This window comes from Pinus tabuliformis, chromosome 8, assembly GCF_031772625.1.
Source record: "Pinus tabuliformis cultivar Carrire ecotype Pingquan chromosome 8, CPIR1, whole genome shotgun sequence".
Taxonomy (NCBI): domain Eukaryota; kingdom Viridiplantae; phylum Streptophyta; class Pinopsida; order Pinales; family Pinaceae; genus Pinus; species Pinus tabuliformis.
In genome coordinates this window covers 1,950,520,545-1,950,534,901 of record NC_142294.1, presented here as the reverse complement: position 1 = coordinate 1,950,534,901, position 14,357 = coordinate 1,950,520,545, and positions in this window count along the sequence as shown.

The window sequence follows — 14,357 nt, the reverse complement described above, 5'->3', positions numbered from 1 at the left end:
ACAACTTGTGGGACGTTGGTGCGTGCTTGATCTTCCAAAGGATTTTAAGTAAGTTGTGTGTCTTGTTTTTACTTCCAAAAATTTTTTTAGAATTTCTTATCTAACCAATAACCTACATAATTGAACAAAACACCATTGTATGGGCCTTCCACTTTCACCATTGAAAGGAATACTCTTGTTGGAAATGTGTTCACTACTAAGAGGAGAGGTGAACCAGTAGTGACAATGTTTATTAACTTTTAAATCTTTCTCCAATTACTGGATCACAACATACATTAGCACATTAGTATATTAGATCATATAACAAAAACACATGAGATTCATACAAACAACAAAGTAAACATGCACAAGAGGACACAAGATATTTCTCATGGAAAACCCCCTTCGGGTCAAAAACCACCCTTGTTGCTATTGTGTTGCTCAAATAATTTTATTATTTGTCAAGCAATTTAATTACATACAATATACAAATGGCTACTATCAGTTTGGAATGCTGATATTTATCTCACGACTCTACAAACACTCATTTGATCTACTGGAAGCCACCACGATCAATGAGCCTCGCCCGACCCCCATTGGATTCATGAAGAAATTTGTGCTATGTACTGAATTTTCCAGAGCTCCCACTCCACTTTTCTATGTGACCCTCGTTTCACTAATTTTTAGACTAGAGTCAATTTGTAGGATTGTAGGATCTAAATCAAACATGAAAATCACACTAATACAATTCTCCAAAACTCACTTAATTAGTGAAAAACCCTATCAATAACAAATGTTGCATGCACAATTGATAATATGATGAAGATACAATGAAAAATCATACAAGAAACTATCTACAATCATTCCTTACTCCATCTCCTCACTACTGCATAAAATTATGGTTGAATCACGCTTACGCTGCCATTTACTACTGTTGTGAACTGTTGTAGTTTTTCTACAAAATTCCCTACATAATCTACACACAATATTATTCTCTCACACACACTCTTCCTTACTCACTCAACAATCACATTTCCTCACCAAGGGAACCAACCAATAACCTCATGATCTCCTCCTATTTGTAAGCTTTTGTAATGGTTAAAACAATAATTACAATTATGTAGTGGAGCTTTGTTCATATGATGGAAGTGGTTTGGTTCATTGCTCCTTGACTTAATCTACCCACTAACTTCACTTAACAATGAATACTCTTCTTTTTAACCATCTTATAAAAGATATCTTACACCTACAACAATTAGAAGACAAATTAACACTTCCATATGCGTGATGAAATCAGAGAAATTCACAAAGTACGTGAGGAATCCGAAGCCTTTTCTATTTCAAGTAATATATTATCAAATCCCACTAAGTATCCATAATAACACTAAGTATCCCAAAAACAACACTACTATTAAGCCATCAAAACAAACTATGAACCATTATTTGCAAATTCAAAACCGACGTGGGACTTCCTATGATAAAGGTCTTAATAAAGAGCCATATGAACACATACCACATCACCATGATCAGTTTGGATATTGGTTCACTATTGGATATCATCTAAAATGTTGATGGTAGGATTTCCATCAATTGTTGTTAATGTTAAAGTTGTCTACTTTGTTCCTACTAGTCTATTAATCTAGCATTAGAGTTATACTTTTCACGGTCACATTCACTCGAGATCATGCACCCACCCAACATTATGCAAGCAAACATATAGTGGTATGTTGCAATTATACAAGATAGGAAATAATAACAAATCAATATGAGTGAAGAGGAAATATTGAAAGTGAATAAGATAAGTAGGGCAATCTATTGACATTTTATGTTAAAACTTAAATAGCATGAGTCCCAAACCCATATATTACTAGCAACGTCCAAGAAACATTTTAATTATTAAATTAAAGAGTGGACTACCTTTTTTTTTCTAACATCAAATGTCTTTCTCTTGCGCCCATATTTTGTATATGATTTTGAAACTAATCATAATTCAATCATTCCTCTCAAATATTAGATCATAAGAAAAAATTGAAACCATCAACATACTATCACTTTGGTGTAAGAACTATATTTCTGGGCAATCAAGAATTATATGATGTTATAACACTAATTCAAAACATCCATTCAATTTAAACATAAATCCCTTTCCAACTCATATATTATGTCATTATGTACATACATGCATGTATTTTGTTTTCAAAAAAATTATGTGCATTGTAAGCAACCCAAATTTGTATTCAACCATCTAAAACAAGCAAATAACATTAACAAGTCCATTCCTAAATTTTCCTACTGCCAATATGTATGGGTACCATAATAAATTCTAAATTTTTAATCATCTAAACCCTTCAATACAAGATGGTTGTAACAAGTTGGGATAATATATATCCATGTAATACAATTGAGAAATTTAGATCAGTAATGATTACTTATCAAATATTTAACAATCAATGGCTTGAATATCTAAACTCATGTCTTAGATAAGACAACCATTCAACCTTCAAACAAGCGTACCCAAATTTGAAACCTACTACTAATTAATTCAAATAATATTCAAAAGTGTTATTGTGTACATGTAAATGATGAGAAATTAAAAAATATCAACCACACATCCACCTCATATCCCATTATGGCCTCCAATAATGCTTTCAAGAGCATGTTTTTGCTATGATATCACAAACTAATGTCCATAAAATAATTCTAATAAACCTTCCATCTCAACAAAGATTTGTTCCACACAATCTCATATCCAAGACATAGATTGAAATTGTTAAATGCACTAACAACATATATCAAAGGTTTATTTCAAAGTTTTTTCCAAGGTTAGCAGGTATAGGAAGAGAGAGATACTTGTCATTTTCATTTCCATAGCTAGCAAAATACTTAAGAAAGTAGATATTTGACCCAAAAATTATTAGCAAAATACTTAAGAAAGTAGATATTTTACCCAAAAATTATTAGGTAGATTAAAAAAAATAGGTACTATGAGTTTAAACCTAAACAAGTTGTTGGCTCGGGAGTGACCAAAAAAGTGAAAAAATCATATATTATACATGGATCCATTGTTAGGTGTGATGAAATATTAGAAGATGACATCAAGCGATTCCAATATTGGTGGGACAAATGAAGCCTTATTTATAGAAGCTCATGATATACATTGAGTAAGCAAGGTAAAAAATGGATTGGGCCATTACTTAAGAGGTGAGAGATAGATAGTTTTGAGACAAGCTAAGGGAAAAGTTCAAAGGAGATTGTGTAAATGGTGATATTGTATTTTTTTTTTTGGGGGGGGGGGGGGGGGGGGGGGGGGTGGGGGTGCGGGGGGGGGGGGGTGGTAGCATCATAGTGAAAAATCATTGGGAGGTTTAGATAGTCATATATATAATGATCAAATACCCCAAAATTATTGCAAGAGTAATTAGGAAGAAAGGTAGTGTACAAGTCTTGGGAGGAAGTCTTTATCCCCAACATGTGTGGAAGATGTCGTAGATGGGGGTAGTAATAGAGTGGGAGATAAAACATAAACCAACTAGAACATGAGATAATGGTAGTGGACTAAAGTAATATGTCATAGAGTACATAAGGATATGGAGTGAAAGTGCAACTATCAAGTGGTTGTAATGATAATACTAGGCTAGGGTCAAGTATAGAGGTGTTCCCAACATTCCTATCATCTCCCATTTGTCCACAATGCTTCTATGCATGAGTCCTAGTATTATGTGTTGGTGTCTTATGCAGGTCTTGGGTAGACATTCACTAGGGGGATAGATGAGGGCAAATACCAAGCTAATAGGTGGTGTAGTGGAAGGATTGAGAGGTGGGGCTGGTGAGTGGGGGAGGGGAGGGGAGGAAGTGTTTCAGGCTAAAAAAATAGGTATTGCAATAATTAACTTAGGAAATCCAAGGGTGGATATGATGGAGGTCCCAATTAATTCAAGTCGTGGAAATAAAAATGAAAAATGTTTTATAGGATTCTATAAGAGAGGGGGCCTACTATGAGGTGATTCTTTTGTCACTTGTTGATGATGGAAATGATGAAGAAAGAACGGGGGGTTCCTTACGAGGACTAAGAGTGGATTCTGAATTAGGGGAAGGAAATTCATTCATAAAAGAGGATATGATTCAAATGGAAGATGATATGGTATAGTTAACTTAGGGAGAAGCTTCATAATAAGATCCAAGTAACAAAAAATCCTTGAATATTTTAGGGCCTGTCCCCACAAAATATGGGAGCGGATGAGTGCCCTCTATGTTGCATCCAACATGGTCAAGATTGGAAGGGAGAGCAGGTTCATGATACGTAAGATAATTATGGGTGTTTAATTTTTCATTATGGAGGAGTTACATGGCACAAAGCAATAATGAGGCAACCACCTTCGTGACATACATAACTGCACTCAAGTAAGTTGTTGTAATTGAGTGGGGCATCCATGAGTTAAATGTTAATAAAGATGGTTTTACCTCTCAGTTCAACGGTAACATTGTAACAATACCTATATAATTGGGAAGGTTGTATATCATATGTGTGAAGGGTGATCGTGGAAGAGATCAATTCTTTGGTTGGGGATGAGGGGTAAATTATTTCAAGAAAAGGAAGACATGACATAGGTGGAAGCACAATTGTCTACTATAAAACAATAAATAATGAAGTTCTTAAATATAAATGGGATATAGAATGTGATGGAAGTGGGGATCCTATGATCTACTTTGTCCAAATTAAATGTCATTAACTGAGAATCTAGTGGATTGAGGGCTCCAAGGATGGAGAAAAAACGTTTTCTTTGCAAAGGGGAAGTTTAGAGTATTCCTAATGCTAACATGCTAGAAAAACTAGGCTAAATCATTAAAATGACTATTATTATAGGAAACCATTGCCTCTAGGTTGCATGTGGTCCTATGTAAGGAAAAATTGGGCATAAATAATGGAATTCAATAATGGATTGAGGGATTTGTAGAGGTATTCTAGAAGAAGATTAGGTATCATCCTTATTGGTAGGTTCAAGATTAGGCATTCCACGTGCTTAAGTGTGCATAATCTAAAATTATACATCAATGGAGTTCATATATGTGTGTGTGTGTGTGGGGGAAAAAGGATCTTCAACTTGCAAGGAACTAGAATAAGAAGGAAATGTAGAGGCATCTTGATCATGGGTGACTAAAATTTGTTGGGGGGAGGCATTTAGAAATACCCTAAATAGTTTAGTGTTGTCGTTCCCATGTGGGCGTTGAAAATTCTTAGGTGTGTGATACTTATTATGGGTACCTTGTAAGTCCCACATACATTGAACCTTGACAATTTGAAAACAAAGTTAAGTGTTGTAGGGTAAAATAATAAGTATTATGATAATTAACCTAGGAATATTAGGGGTGTACATGATGGAGGTCCCAACTACTTCAAGTGGTGGAAATAAAAAGGAAAAATATTTTATAGGATTTATAAAAGAGCAGGCCTACTAGCAGGTGGTTCTTTTGTCACTTGTTGATGATGGAGATATTGCAGAGAGAATGGGGGGGTTCCTAAGGGGGGCCAAGGTTGGATTCTGAGTTAGGGGAAGACATCTTTGATGAGAGGGAAAATGTTTGGATAAAAGAGGAGATGGTGCAAATGAAAGATGTTCCCACATAGTTAAATTAAGGAGGGGCGTCATAATAATATCCAATTAACAAAAACTCCTTGAATATTTTAGAGCCTATCTCCACAAAATATCGGAGTGGATGAGTTCCCTCTATTGTGTGTCAAATATGATCAAGATTGGAAGGCATGGTGGTTTCATGATATGTAAGCTACTTATGGGTGATTAATTTTCATTTTGGAGTTGCATGGTGTAGAACACTAATGAGGTAACTGTTAAGACCTATATAAGCCCCATGTTAAACCTTAAACCCTTTATTAGTTTGTAGGTATTGAGTGATTACAGTTATATTTTTATATTGTTATGTAGGTAACCTTTCATGGTCCCATTTTATTATAATTGTACACTTTGTCTCCAATACACACACACACATATGACCTAGTCTTATGATCATCAAATTTTGTCTTGTACATGGTATTCATTTTAAAATGAGGTTTTCCCATCGAACATGGCTATAATTATTGGTATTTTATCATTTTTAAGGTGCAAGGTTCATAAAAATAACCACCTTCATTACATACATAATTGTACTCAAGTAAGATGTTGTAATTGAGTGGGGCATGCATGAGTTCAATCTTAATCAAGATGTTTTTACTTATGAGTTCAAATATAACATTATAAAAAGGTCTCTAGAGTTAGGAAGGTTGTATATCATAGGTGTGAAGAGTTATGGTGGAAAGGATTAATTCCTTGGTGTGGCAAGGGAGAGGGGTGGGGTGTTGCAAATTCTTCAAGCCTAGGAAGACATGACATAGGTGGAAGCACATTTGTTGACTATATAATAATGAATACTAAGTTTTTAAATATGAATAGAATCTAGAATGTGATGAAAGTGAGAATCTTAGGCTATACTTTGTCCAAATTAAATGTCATTAACTAAGAATCCAAAAGACCGAGGGCTCCAAGGGTGGAGAACAAACCTTTCTTTACAAAGGGAAAGTTTGGAGTGCCTCTAGTGCTAACATGTTAGAAAAGCACTACGCCAAATCATTAAAAAAACTATTATTATGGGAAACCCTTGTTTGTGGGTTGCATGTGGTCCTATGTAAGGAAAATTTGGGCATAGAAGGATAGAATTTAATAATTGATTGAGGGATTTGTAGCTCAGGTCTTCGAGAGGAAGATTCAATATCTTTCTAATTTGTAGGTTCAAGGTTAGGCATTCCATGTTCTTAAGTGTGCATGATTTGAAATTATATGTCAATGGAGTTCATGTATATGTGTTCGAACAAGGATCTCCAGCTTGTAAGGAACTAGAATAAGAAGAGGGCATAGAGACATCTTGATCATGGGTGACAAAAGACTGTTGAGGGAAGGTATTTGAAAACATCCTAAAAGGTTGAGGGTTAAGGTTCCCATATGGCTATTGAACATTCTTAAATGTGCAATTCTTGTTAGGGGTACCTTGTAGGTATCACATACATTGAATCTCAAGAATTTAAAAATAATGTTAGGTGTAATAGCCATATATATGAAAAATAACATAATGATGACCAATCTATAAGGCTACCTTGTAGGTCTCACATACATTGAATCTCAAGAATTTAAAAATTATGTTAGGTGTAATGGCCATATATATTAAAATTGACATAATGATGACCACTATAACTCGTTGGTACAATTGTGACATTGTTAATCCCAAGGGGTTTGGTTTGGTTATGGATAAATGATAAAGGACAAAATGAAGTTTTTGATACAAGCTACTCATGAGAAATAAAAGGTTTAGAATGTTGACCGGAATATGAAAACTAGACTCCAATGCAAATATTCTAACCAAGTCAATATTCAAATTTTCCACTATTCAAATAAATTTGACTAAAGTTTAAGGTTTAAAATGTTGACTAGAATATGAAAACTAGATTCCATTAAAATATTGCCTGGAATATGAAAACTAGACTCAAAACAAATATTCTAACCAAGTCAATGTTCAAATTTTCCACTATTCAAATAAATAAATATGACTAATACATATAAATGTACATATACATGTAATGGCTTTTCGAATCTTCATTTTTCCATTTAAATACAATGACTTCGCCTTTAATGTGCATATTTATGCATGTTCAAAAAATGTCCAGTTTATAAAATACCAACCTTATTTTGATTTAAAAATGGTGTTCAAATAAATTATTTCGAAACTTGTTTGTACGTGTAAATATTTTAATGGATTAAAACTTAAAAACTCAACACTTTTCATCATCATAGAATAAATTATGTATAATTATCGCTCGATGAAGTGCGTGACGATGCTCAAAATATTTAAGATAGTTGGTGAGAGATGTTAAGGGAAATATTTAATTAATATTATTCAAAGTTTTCAATAATTCAAAGTTACTATTTTTTACGAAACAATTAATGATTTTCCAGTATATTAAGTGATTTAGTCAAGATTCTAACACACAAATATTTAAACAAATTATTAACGAGATTATTCAGATCATGTCGTGCTTGCAAGTGTGGAAGTGTGTTAAATATATAATAACGAAATAGTTGATGACTTTCCGAAATATTTAAATGATTTAGTCACGATTCTAACGCACATAAATATTTAAACAGATTAATTAAGGGGATTGTTAAGGTCATGTCATGCTTGCGTAAAGTAATATCTAAATGACTTAGTTAAGTGTGTTAAATATATAATATGTTGATTTTTTTGGTTGAAAGGGGCTTTATAGCTCTATAACTTAGTATGAAAGATGTTGTAACTTAATGTTATATAGTGGATAATTTTGTTTAGAGAATGTTTTTCCGTTTTTTTGGTTTGAAATAAATTTTTTTATCAAAAAATAGAAAATTATTTTTTTTGTTGGAATCAGAGGTGGTTTGTTTTTTTCTAAAAAAAATTGAAATTGGGAGTATTTTAATTGTTTTTTAATGGTGGAAATGGATCCCGCACTATCAAAAACCGGTGGAGCACCTAAAATTCTGAAACTTGGTAATTGTAACTTGGATTTCCATTGGAAAAATCTTGGCATGTTTAGACTACGATCATTTAAAAATTAATAAAATAATACTTACTTTAACAAATTCACAAATAGTAATAACAAAAATGATCAATGTCTGCCATAGATAAAATCTTCAATTTTCACCTTAATTTTATATCAACTTTATATAGAGAAATAAAGTAACTGAAAATAATAATAATAAAAAATAAATAAATACTTTTAGGTATGAAGTGATTATAGACTTCCTTTTATGTAAAAATAATATTATTGATATTATATGATTTGTAATTTGTTCTATGAGTTAAAAATAATTAATATTATTTTATATTAATGGAGAAAATGGTTACATTGTTGTAACGTTCTCCCTAGTTTAGGATTAGTTCCTAAAGTTTAGGGGTTTGGGTGCAACTTCCTAATTCCTAGTATTGTATTTAATGATGTAACCTTTCATTGTTGAATAATAGAGTGTACGAGAGTGATCTCTCTGATTTTGGTGAGTGTAGTCTCCAGGTGCAGGCCACACCTGAGAGCTACATCTCTTTCTTTTCAATTCTATTCACATTTTATCTTGGTATCAGAGCTCAGGTTGGGTGAGCCTGATCTTTTGTCACCTTGTGGTTGAAGTGCCTTTGTAGCTAGCTTACCTGTGTGGTAGAATTGCCTGTGTGGCTTGAAGTGCCTTTGTGGCCGCGTGTACACAAGAGCTCTGTGCTCAATTGAGCAGGTGGACTGCAGAACACCTCGCTCGGACTCAGATATTTTTTTTTCTGAGTGGAGAGGATATTGGCGCGTTTTTTGCGCTGACAGAAGCGCCAGAAGGGGGGAATTAGCGCAGATTTGTTGGGATTAATCGCGCTAGAGCAGCGACAGAACGACCAATTGGCGCGGAATTTAAGGAGGAAATCGCGCCAGAACGACCAATTGGTGCGGAAATTAAGGAGGAAATCGCGCCAGCAACAAATACTTTAACCGATTTTTAATTGGCACGGATTTTTCGCTCGGGATCGCGCCAACACTAAGAGGATTTTTCGCACGCTGATTGAGGATGCGCCAATCTTCCTTCAAGGGGATCTGCGGGAAGCATCAACTTCGTTTGGCGGTTTGCAAGGGGTGCAGATCGGCGAAGTTGCAGATCTATCCGGGAGAGGCAGATCGAATCAATTTTTGATCAGATCGGATCTTCGGCTGTATTGAAGACGCCGAATTTGCTCAGTGGAGCGGGATTGCCAGACACTGTAGATCGGATCCAGAGGTGACAGATCGATCTGACAGGTATTTTGTTTTTGTTGGGTAGATTCAGCGTGAGTAATACGATGGAATCTTACCTTAACGAGTTTGGTAAACTTAATGGATCTAACTTCACAAATTGGAAGTTTAAGATCCAAACCTTGCTCGAGGGTGCGAATGCTTGGTCCATAGTTACAAGCGATGAGCAGAAGCCGAATGGAGGGCCACAGGAGCAAGATTTGGAAAAACGAGAGAACAAGGCCAAAGTCTTGTTGAAGATGTCTGTGAAAGACAATGTTATTGCGCACATCAGAGATTGTAAAACGTCCGCGGACATCTGGACGAAAATCAAAAGTCTGTATGAGACCCATAATACGAGCAGAGTCTTGGCACTTAAAAGCAAGCTATTTTCAATGAGGATGGACGAGAGGGAGACTGCTACTGCATTTGTTGCACGAATTAAAGATGTGAAAGACGGATTGGTGGCCATCGGAGTGGCGGTGTCTGATGAAGATCTTGTTGCAATCACAATGAATGGGATGCGTGATGATTTTCAAATGTTCATCGCTGGAGTGTCGGCAAGGGAGAAAGCACCCTCATTTGATGATCTCACTGGGATCTTGCAGCAAGAGGAGGAGCGGCGGCAGAACTTGAACCCCCAGAGTGATGATCTTGCGCTGATGGCGAAACGACGATCATCCAAAGGAAAGCAGTCACAGCAGCAATCAAAGCAGAAAGGAGGAACATCACATAAGAATCTGCATTCTCATAAAGGTATGCTTGCAAATCATTCTGAAAAGAAATGTTATTATTGTGGAAAGACAGGTCATATACAAAGAGAATGTTATAAGAAGCAGGCTGATGATGCAAAGAGGAGGCAGGCAAATGCAAAGCACAGAGATACTTTGCTGAAGAAGAAGACCTCAGTCATGAATTTCGACTGTTCACAGTCGACTGTGCCCTTTCAGCATCTAATGAAGATGACATTTGGTATGTTGATTCCGGAGCATCCTCTCACATGACAGGTAAAAATGAATTTTTTGATAGTCTTGAATAAAGTATAAATGGATAAAAAATATATCTAGGAGATGATAGTGGATATGAGATTAAAGGTCATGGGGTGATTTCAGTTAAGTTACCAAATGGAAAAATTAGTCACCTTACAAATGTTTTATATGTACCTGGAATTAAGAAAAACCTGATATCTGTATCCATGATGGCTGATCAAGATATGCAAGTCGAGTTCTTCAAGACTCATTGTGTGATAAAGGATTGCAGGAATGAAATAGTTGCAACAGGCATGCGAGTTGGAAGCCTATACAGACTGGATGCCAAAATCATACCAAAGCAAGCCATGGTTGCAGGAGGATCGACAGTCGAACAACTCTGGCATCAGAGGTTCGGTCATTTGAATTTGCAGGACCTCATGTTATCGCAAAAGAAAGGTATGGTCGAGGGACTCCCTATCTTTCGTAATGTTCAGTTAAATTGTGATGGTTGTGCCTTAGGAAAAATGCATAGAGACAGCTTCCTGTGCATGATAAGAGGAAGGAAACAGATGTTTTAGAACTAGTGCACACTGATGTATGCGGACCTATGCAGACAAGGTCACTAGGAGGAGCATATTATTTTTTGTTATTTACTGATGACTGCACTAGATATTCATGGGTTTATTTTTTGAATAAGAAAAGTCAGACTTTCCAGTGCTTTATAGAATTTAAAACCTTGGTGGAAAAGCAGTTTGGTAAGAGTATAAAAATTCTCCGATCTGATCAAGGGGGAGAATACAAGCTAAAGGAATTCATGAAATTCTGCAAATCTCACGGGATTGTTCAGCAGTATACAGTGCCACACACACCACAGCAGAATGGAGTTGCAGAGTGCAAAAACAGAACCTTGGTGGAGTGCGCAAGGCGCATGTTACAAGGTAAGGGTCTGTCTAATAGCTTTTGGGCAGAGGCTATTAATACTGCTGTATATTTGAAGAACAGAAGTCCTACCAGGTATCTTGACTTCAAAACCCCTTTTGAAGCTCTATATGGATTTAAACCAGCAGTAAACCATCTAAGAGTATTTGGGTCAAAAGCATTTGCCCATATACCCAAAGCTGATAGGAAGAAATTAGATCCTAAAGCTGTGAAATGCATCTTTGTTGGTTATGGCACAGAATTTAAAGCATATAAATTATACAATCCTGAGTCTCGTAAGACATTTGCAAGTAGGGATGTAGTGTTTCATGAACAGGTACAAGAAGGGAAAGATGACGTTGGTGATGATTGGCACATTCCATTGTTGTTGGAGGAAAGCAGCGAAGATGAAAGAGAGCAGGAGCAGAAAGAAGAGCAAAAAGAAGAACATCAAGAAGGTGATAATGCAAGCCCAGCAGAAGAAAACAAATTTGAGGTAAGTCCCCTACCAAGGAGGTCAGGTAGGAAGACTCAATTACCATTAAAATTGAGAAACTATGCTTTGATGTCAAAGGTTTTGAACATTGTAGAACCCTCTAATTATAAAGAAGCCGGTCAATTTAAGGAATGGAGAGCTGCAATGAATGAAGAAATGGAATCAATTCTTAGAAATGATACTTGGGATTTAGTTGAGCTGCCTAAGAATAAAACACCCATAGGATGCAAGTGGTTGTTTAAACCAAAAATGAATGCAGACGGAAGTATAGATAAGTTAAAAGCTAGGCTGGTTGCAAAAGGATATTCACAGCAGGAAGGTATAGATTTTGATGATACTTTTGCACCTGTAGCAAAGTTAAATACAATCAGAATGCTTATTGCTTTAGCTACTAAATGTAATTGGGAATTACACCAGCTTGATGTTAAATCTGCATTTTTAAATGGTGATTTAAAAGAGGAAATTTACTTAGTACAGCTAGAAGGATATGTAAAGCGGGGGCAGGAACATCTTGTTTGCAGATTGAAAAAGGCTTTATATGGTTTAAAGCAAGCACCCAAGTCTTGGTACGAAAAGGTTGATTCTTTCTTTGTAGAGTATGGTTTCCATAGAAGTTTAAATGACCCAAATTTGTATACCAAGTACAATAATCAGGGGCAGATTATTTTGATTTCTCTGTATGTGGATGACATGATTATAACAGGAAATGCAGATGATTTAATCAGAGGAATCAAAAGGCTTATGGCACAAGTTTTTGAGATGAAGGATCTCGGAAGCCTTCACTACTGTCTGGGATTAGAAGCATTCAGGGATACTGGGAAAACTTTTCTTACCCAAGGGAAGTATGCCAGAAATTTGTTGGAAAAGTTTGGTATGGATCAGTGTAGAGCAGCAGCGACACCTTTGCAGCAGAATCTGAAATTGAACAGTGATGATGGCACTAAGGAGGTTGATGCCACAATGTACAGACAGCTGGTTGGCAGCCTAATATATCTTACAACAACCAGACCTAACTTGGCATACTCTGTTAGTGTATTGAGCCAATTTATGTCGAAACCGCTTGAAAGTCACTGGATAGCAACAAAGAGCGTGTTGAGGTATCTTTGTGGTACTGGTAATTATGGTATTTTATACACTGATGTATCTGATGTTACTCTAGCAGGTTTTTCAGACTCAGACTAGGCAGGTAACCTGGATGATCGGAGGTCCATCACAGGTTATGCATTCAACATAGGTTCCGGGGTCATAGCTTGGAGCAGCAAGAAGCAGAGTACTGTAGCCTTGTTTTCATGTGAAGCTGAGTACCAAGCATTTTGTGCAGCAACGTGTGAAGCGATCTAGTTGAGAAGGCTTTTCAAAGATGCAGGAAAAGGACAGAAGAATCCCACTTCCATCAAAAGCGACAACCAGAGCACCATTAAATTAGCATACAATCCAGTGTTTCACAAAAACACCAAACATATAGACACTCAGTTCCATTTTGTTAGAGAGAAAATACAGTCTAAAGAAATTGTTGTTGTATATTGTAAAACTTGTGACAATGTGGCTGATATTTTCACAAAGCCTCTTGCACGAGTGAAATTTGAATTGTTTAGAAAGTTGCTAGGAGTCCAGGAGAACCCTTTCTCCATTAAGGGGGGGAGTTAAAAATAATTAATATTATTTTATATTAATGGAGAAAATGGTTACATTGTTGTAACGTTCTCCCTAGTTTAGGATTAGTTCCTAAAGTTTAGGGGTTTGGGTGCAACTTCCTAATTCCTAGTATTGTATTTAATGATGTAATCTTTCATTGTTGAATAATAGAGTGTACGAGAGTGATCTCTCTGATTTTGGTGAGTGTAGTCTCCAGGTGCAGGCCACACCTAAGAGCTACATCTCTTTCTTTTCAATTCTGTTCACATTTTATCTCTATGTTCATTAGACATGTACTATTTAAAACAAAAGAATATTTTAGTAGAGAAACTAGTGTGCACACCAAAATTTACTTTACATTAAATTAATCATACACATAAATACATCAATCATTGGTTGAAGATAGAAATTTTATCTTAACCATACAATGAATAAGTTGAGAAAATATCTCAACCAAACACCAAAATAGGAACTATATTAGTTGGAACAAATCTCTCAAATCCAATTAATTAACACTTACACAATTCACACAACA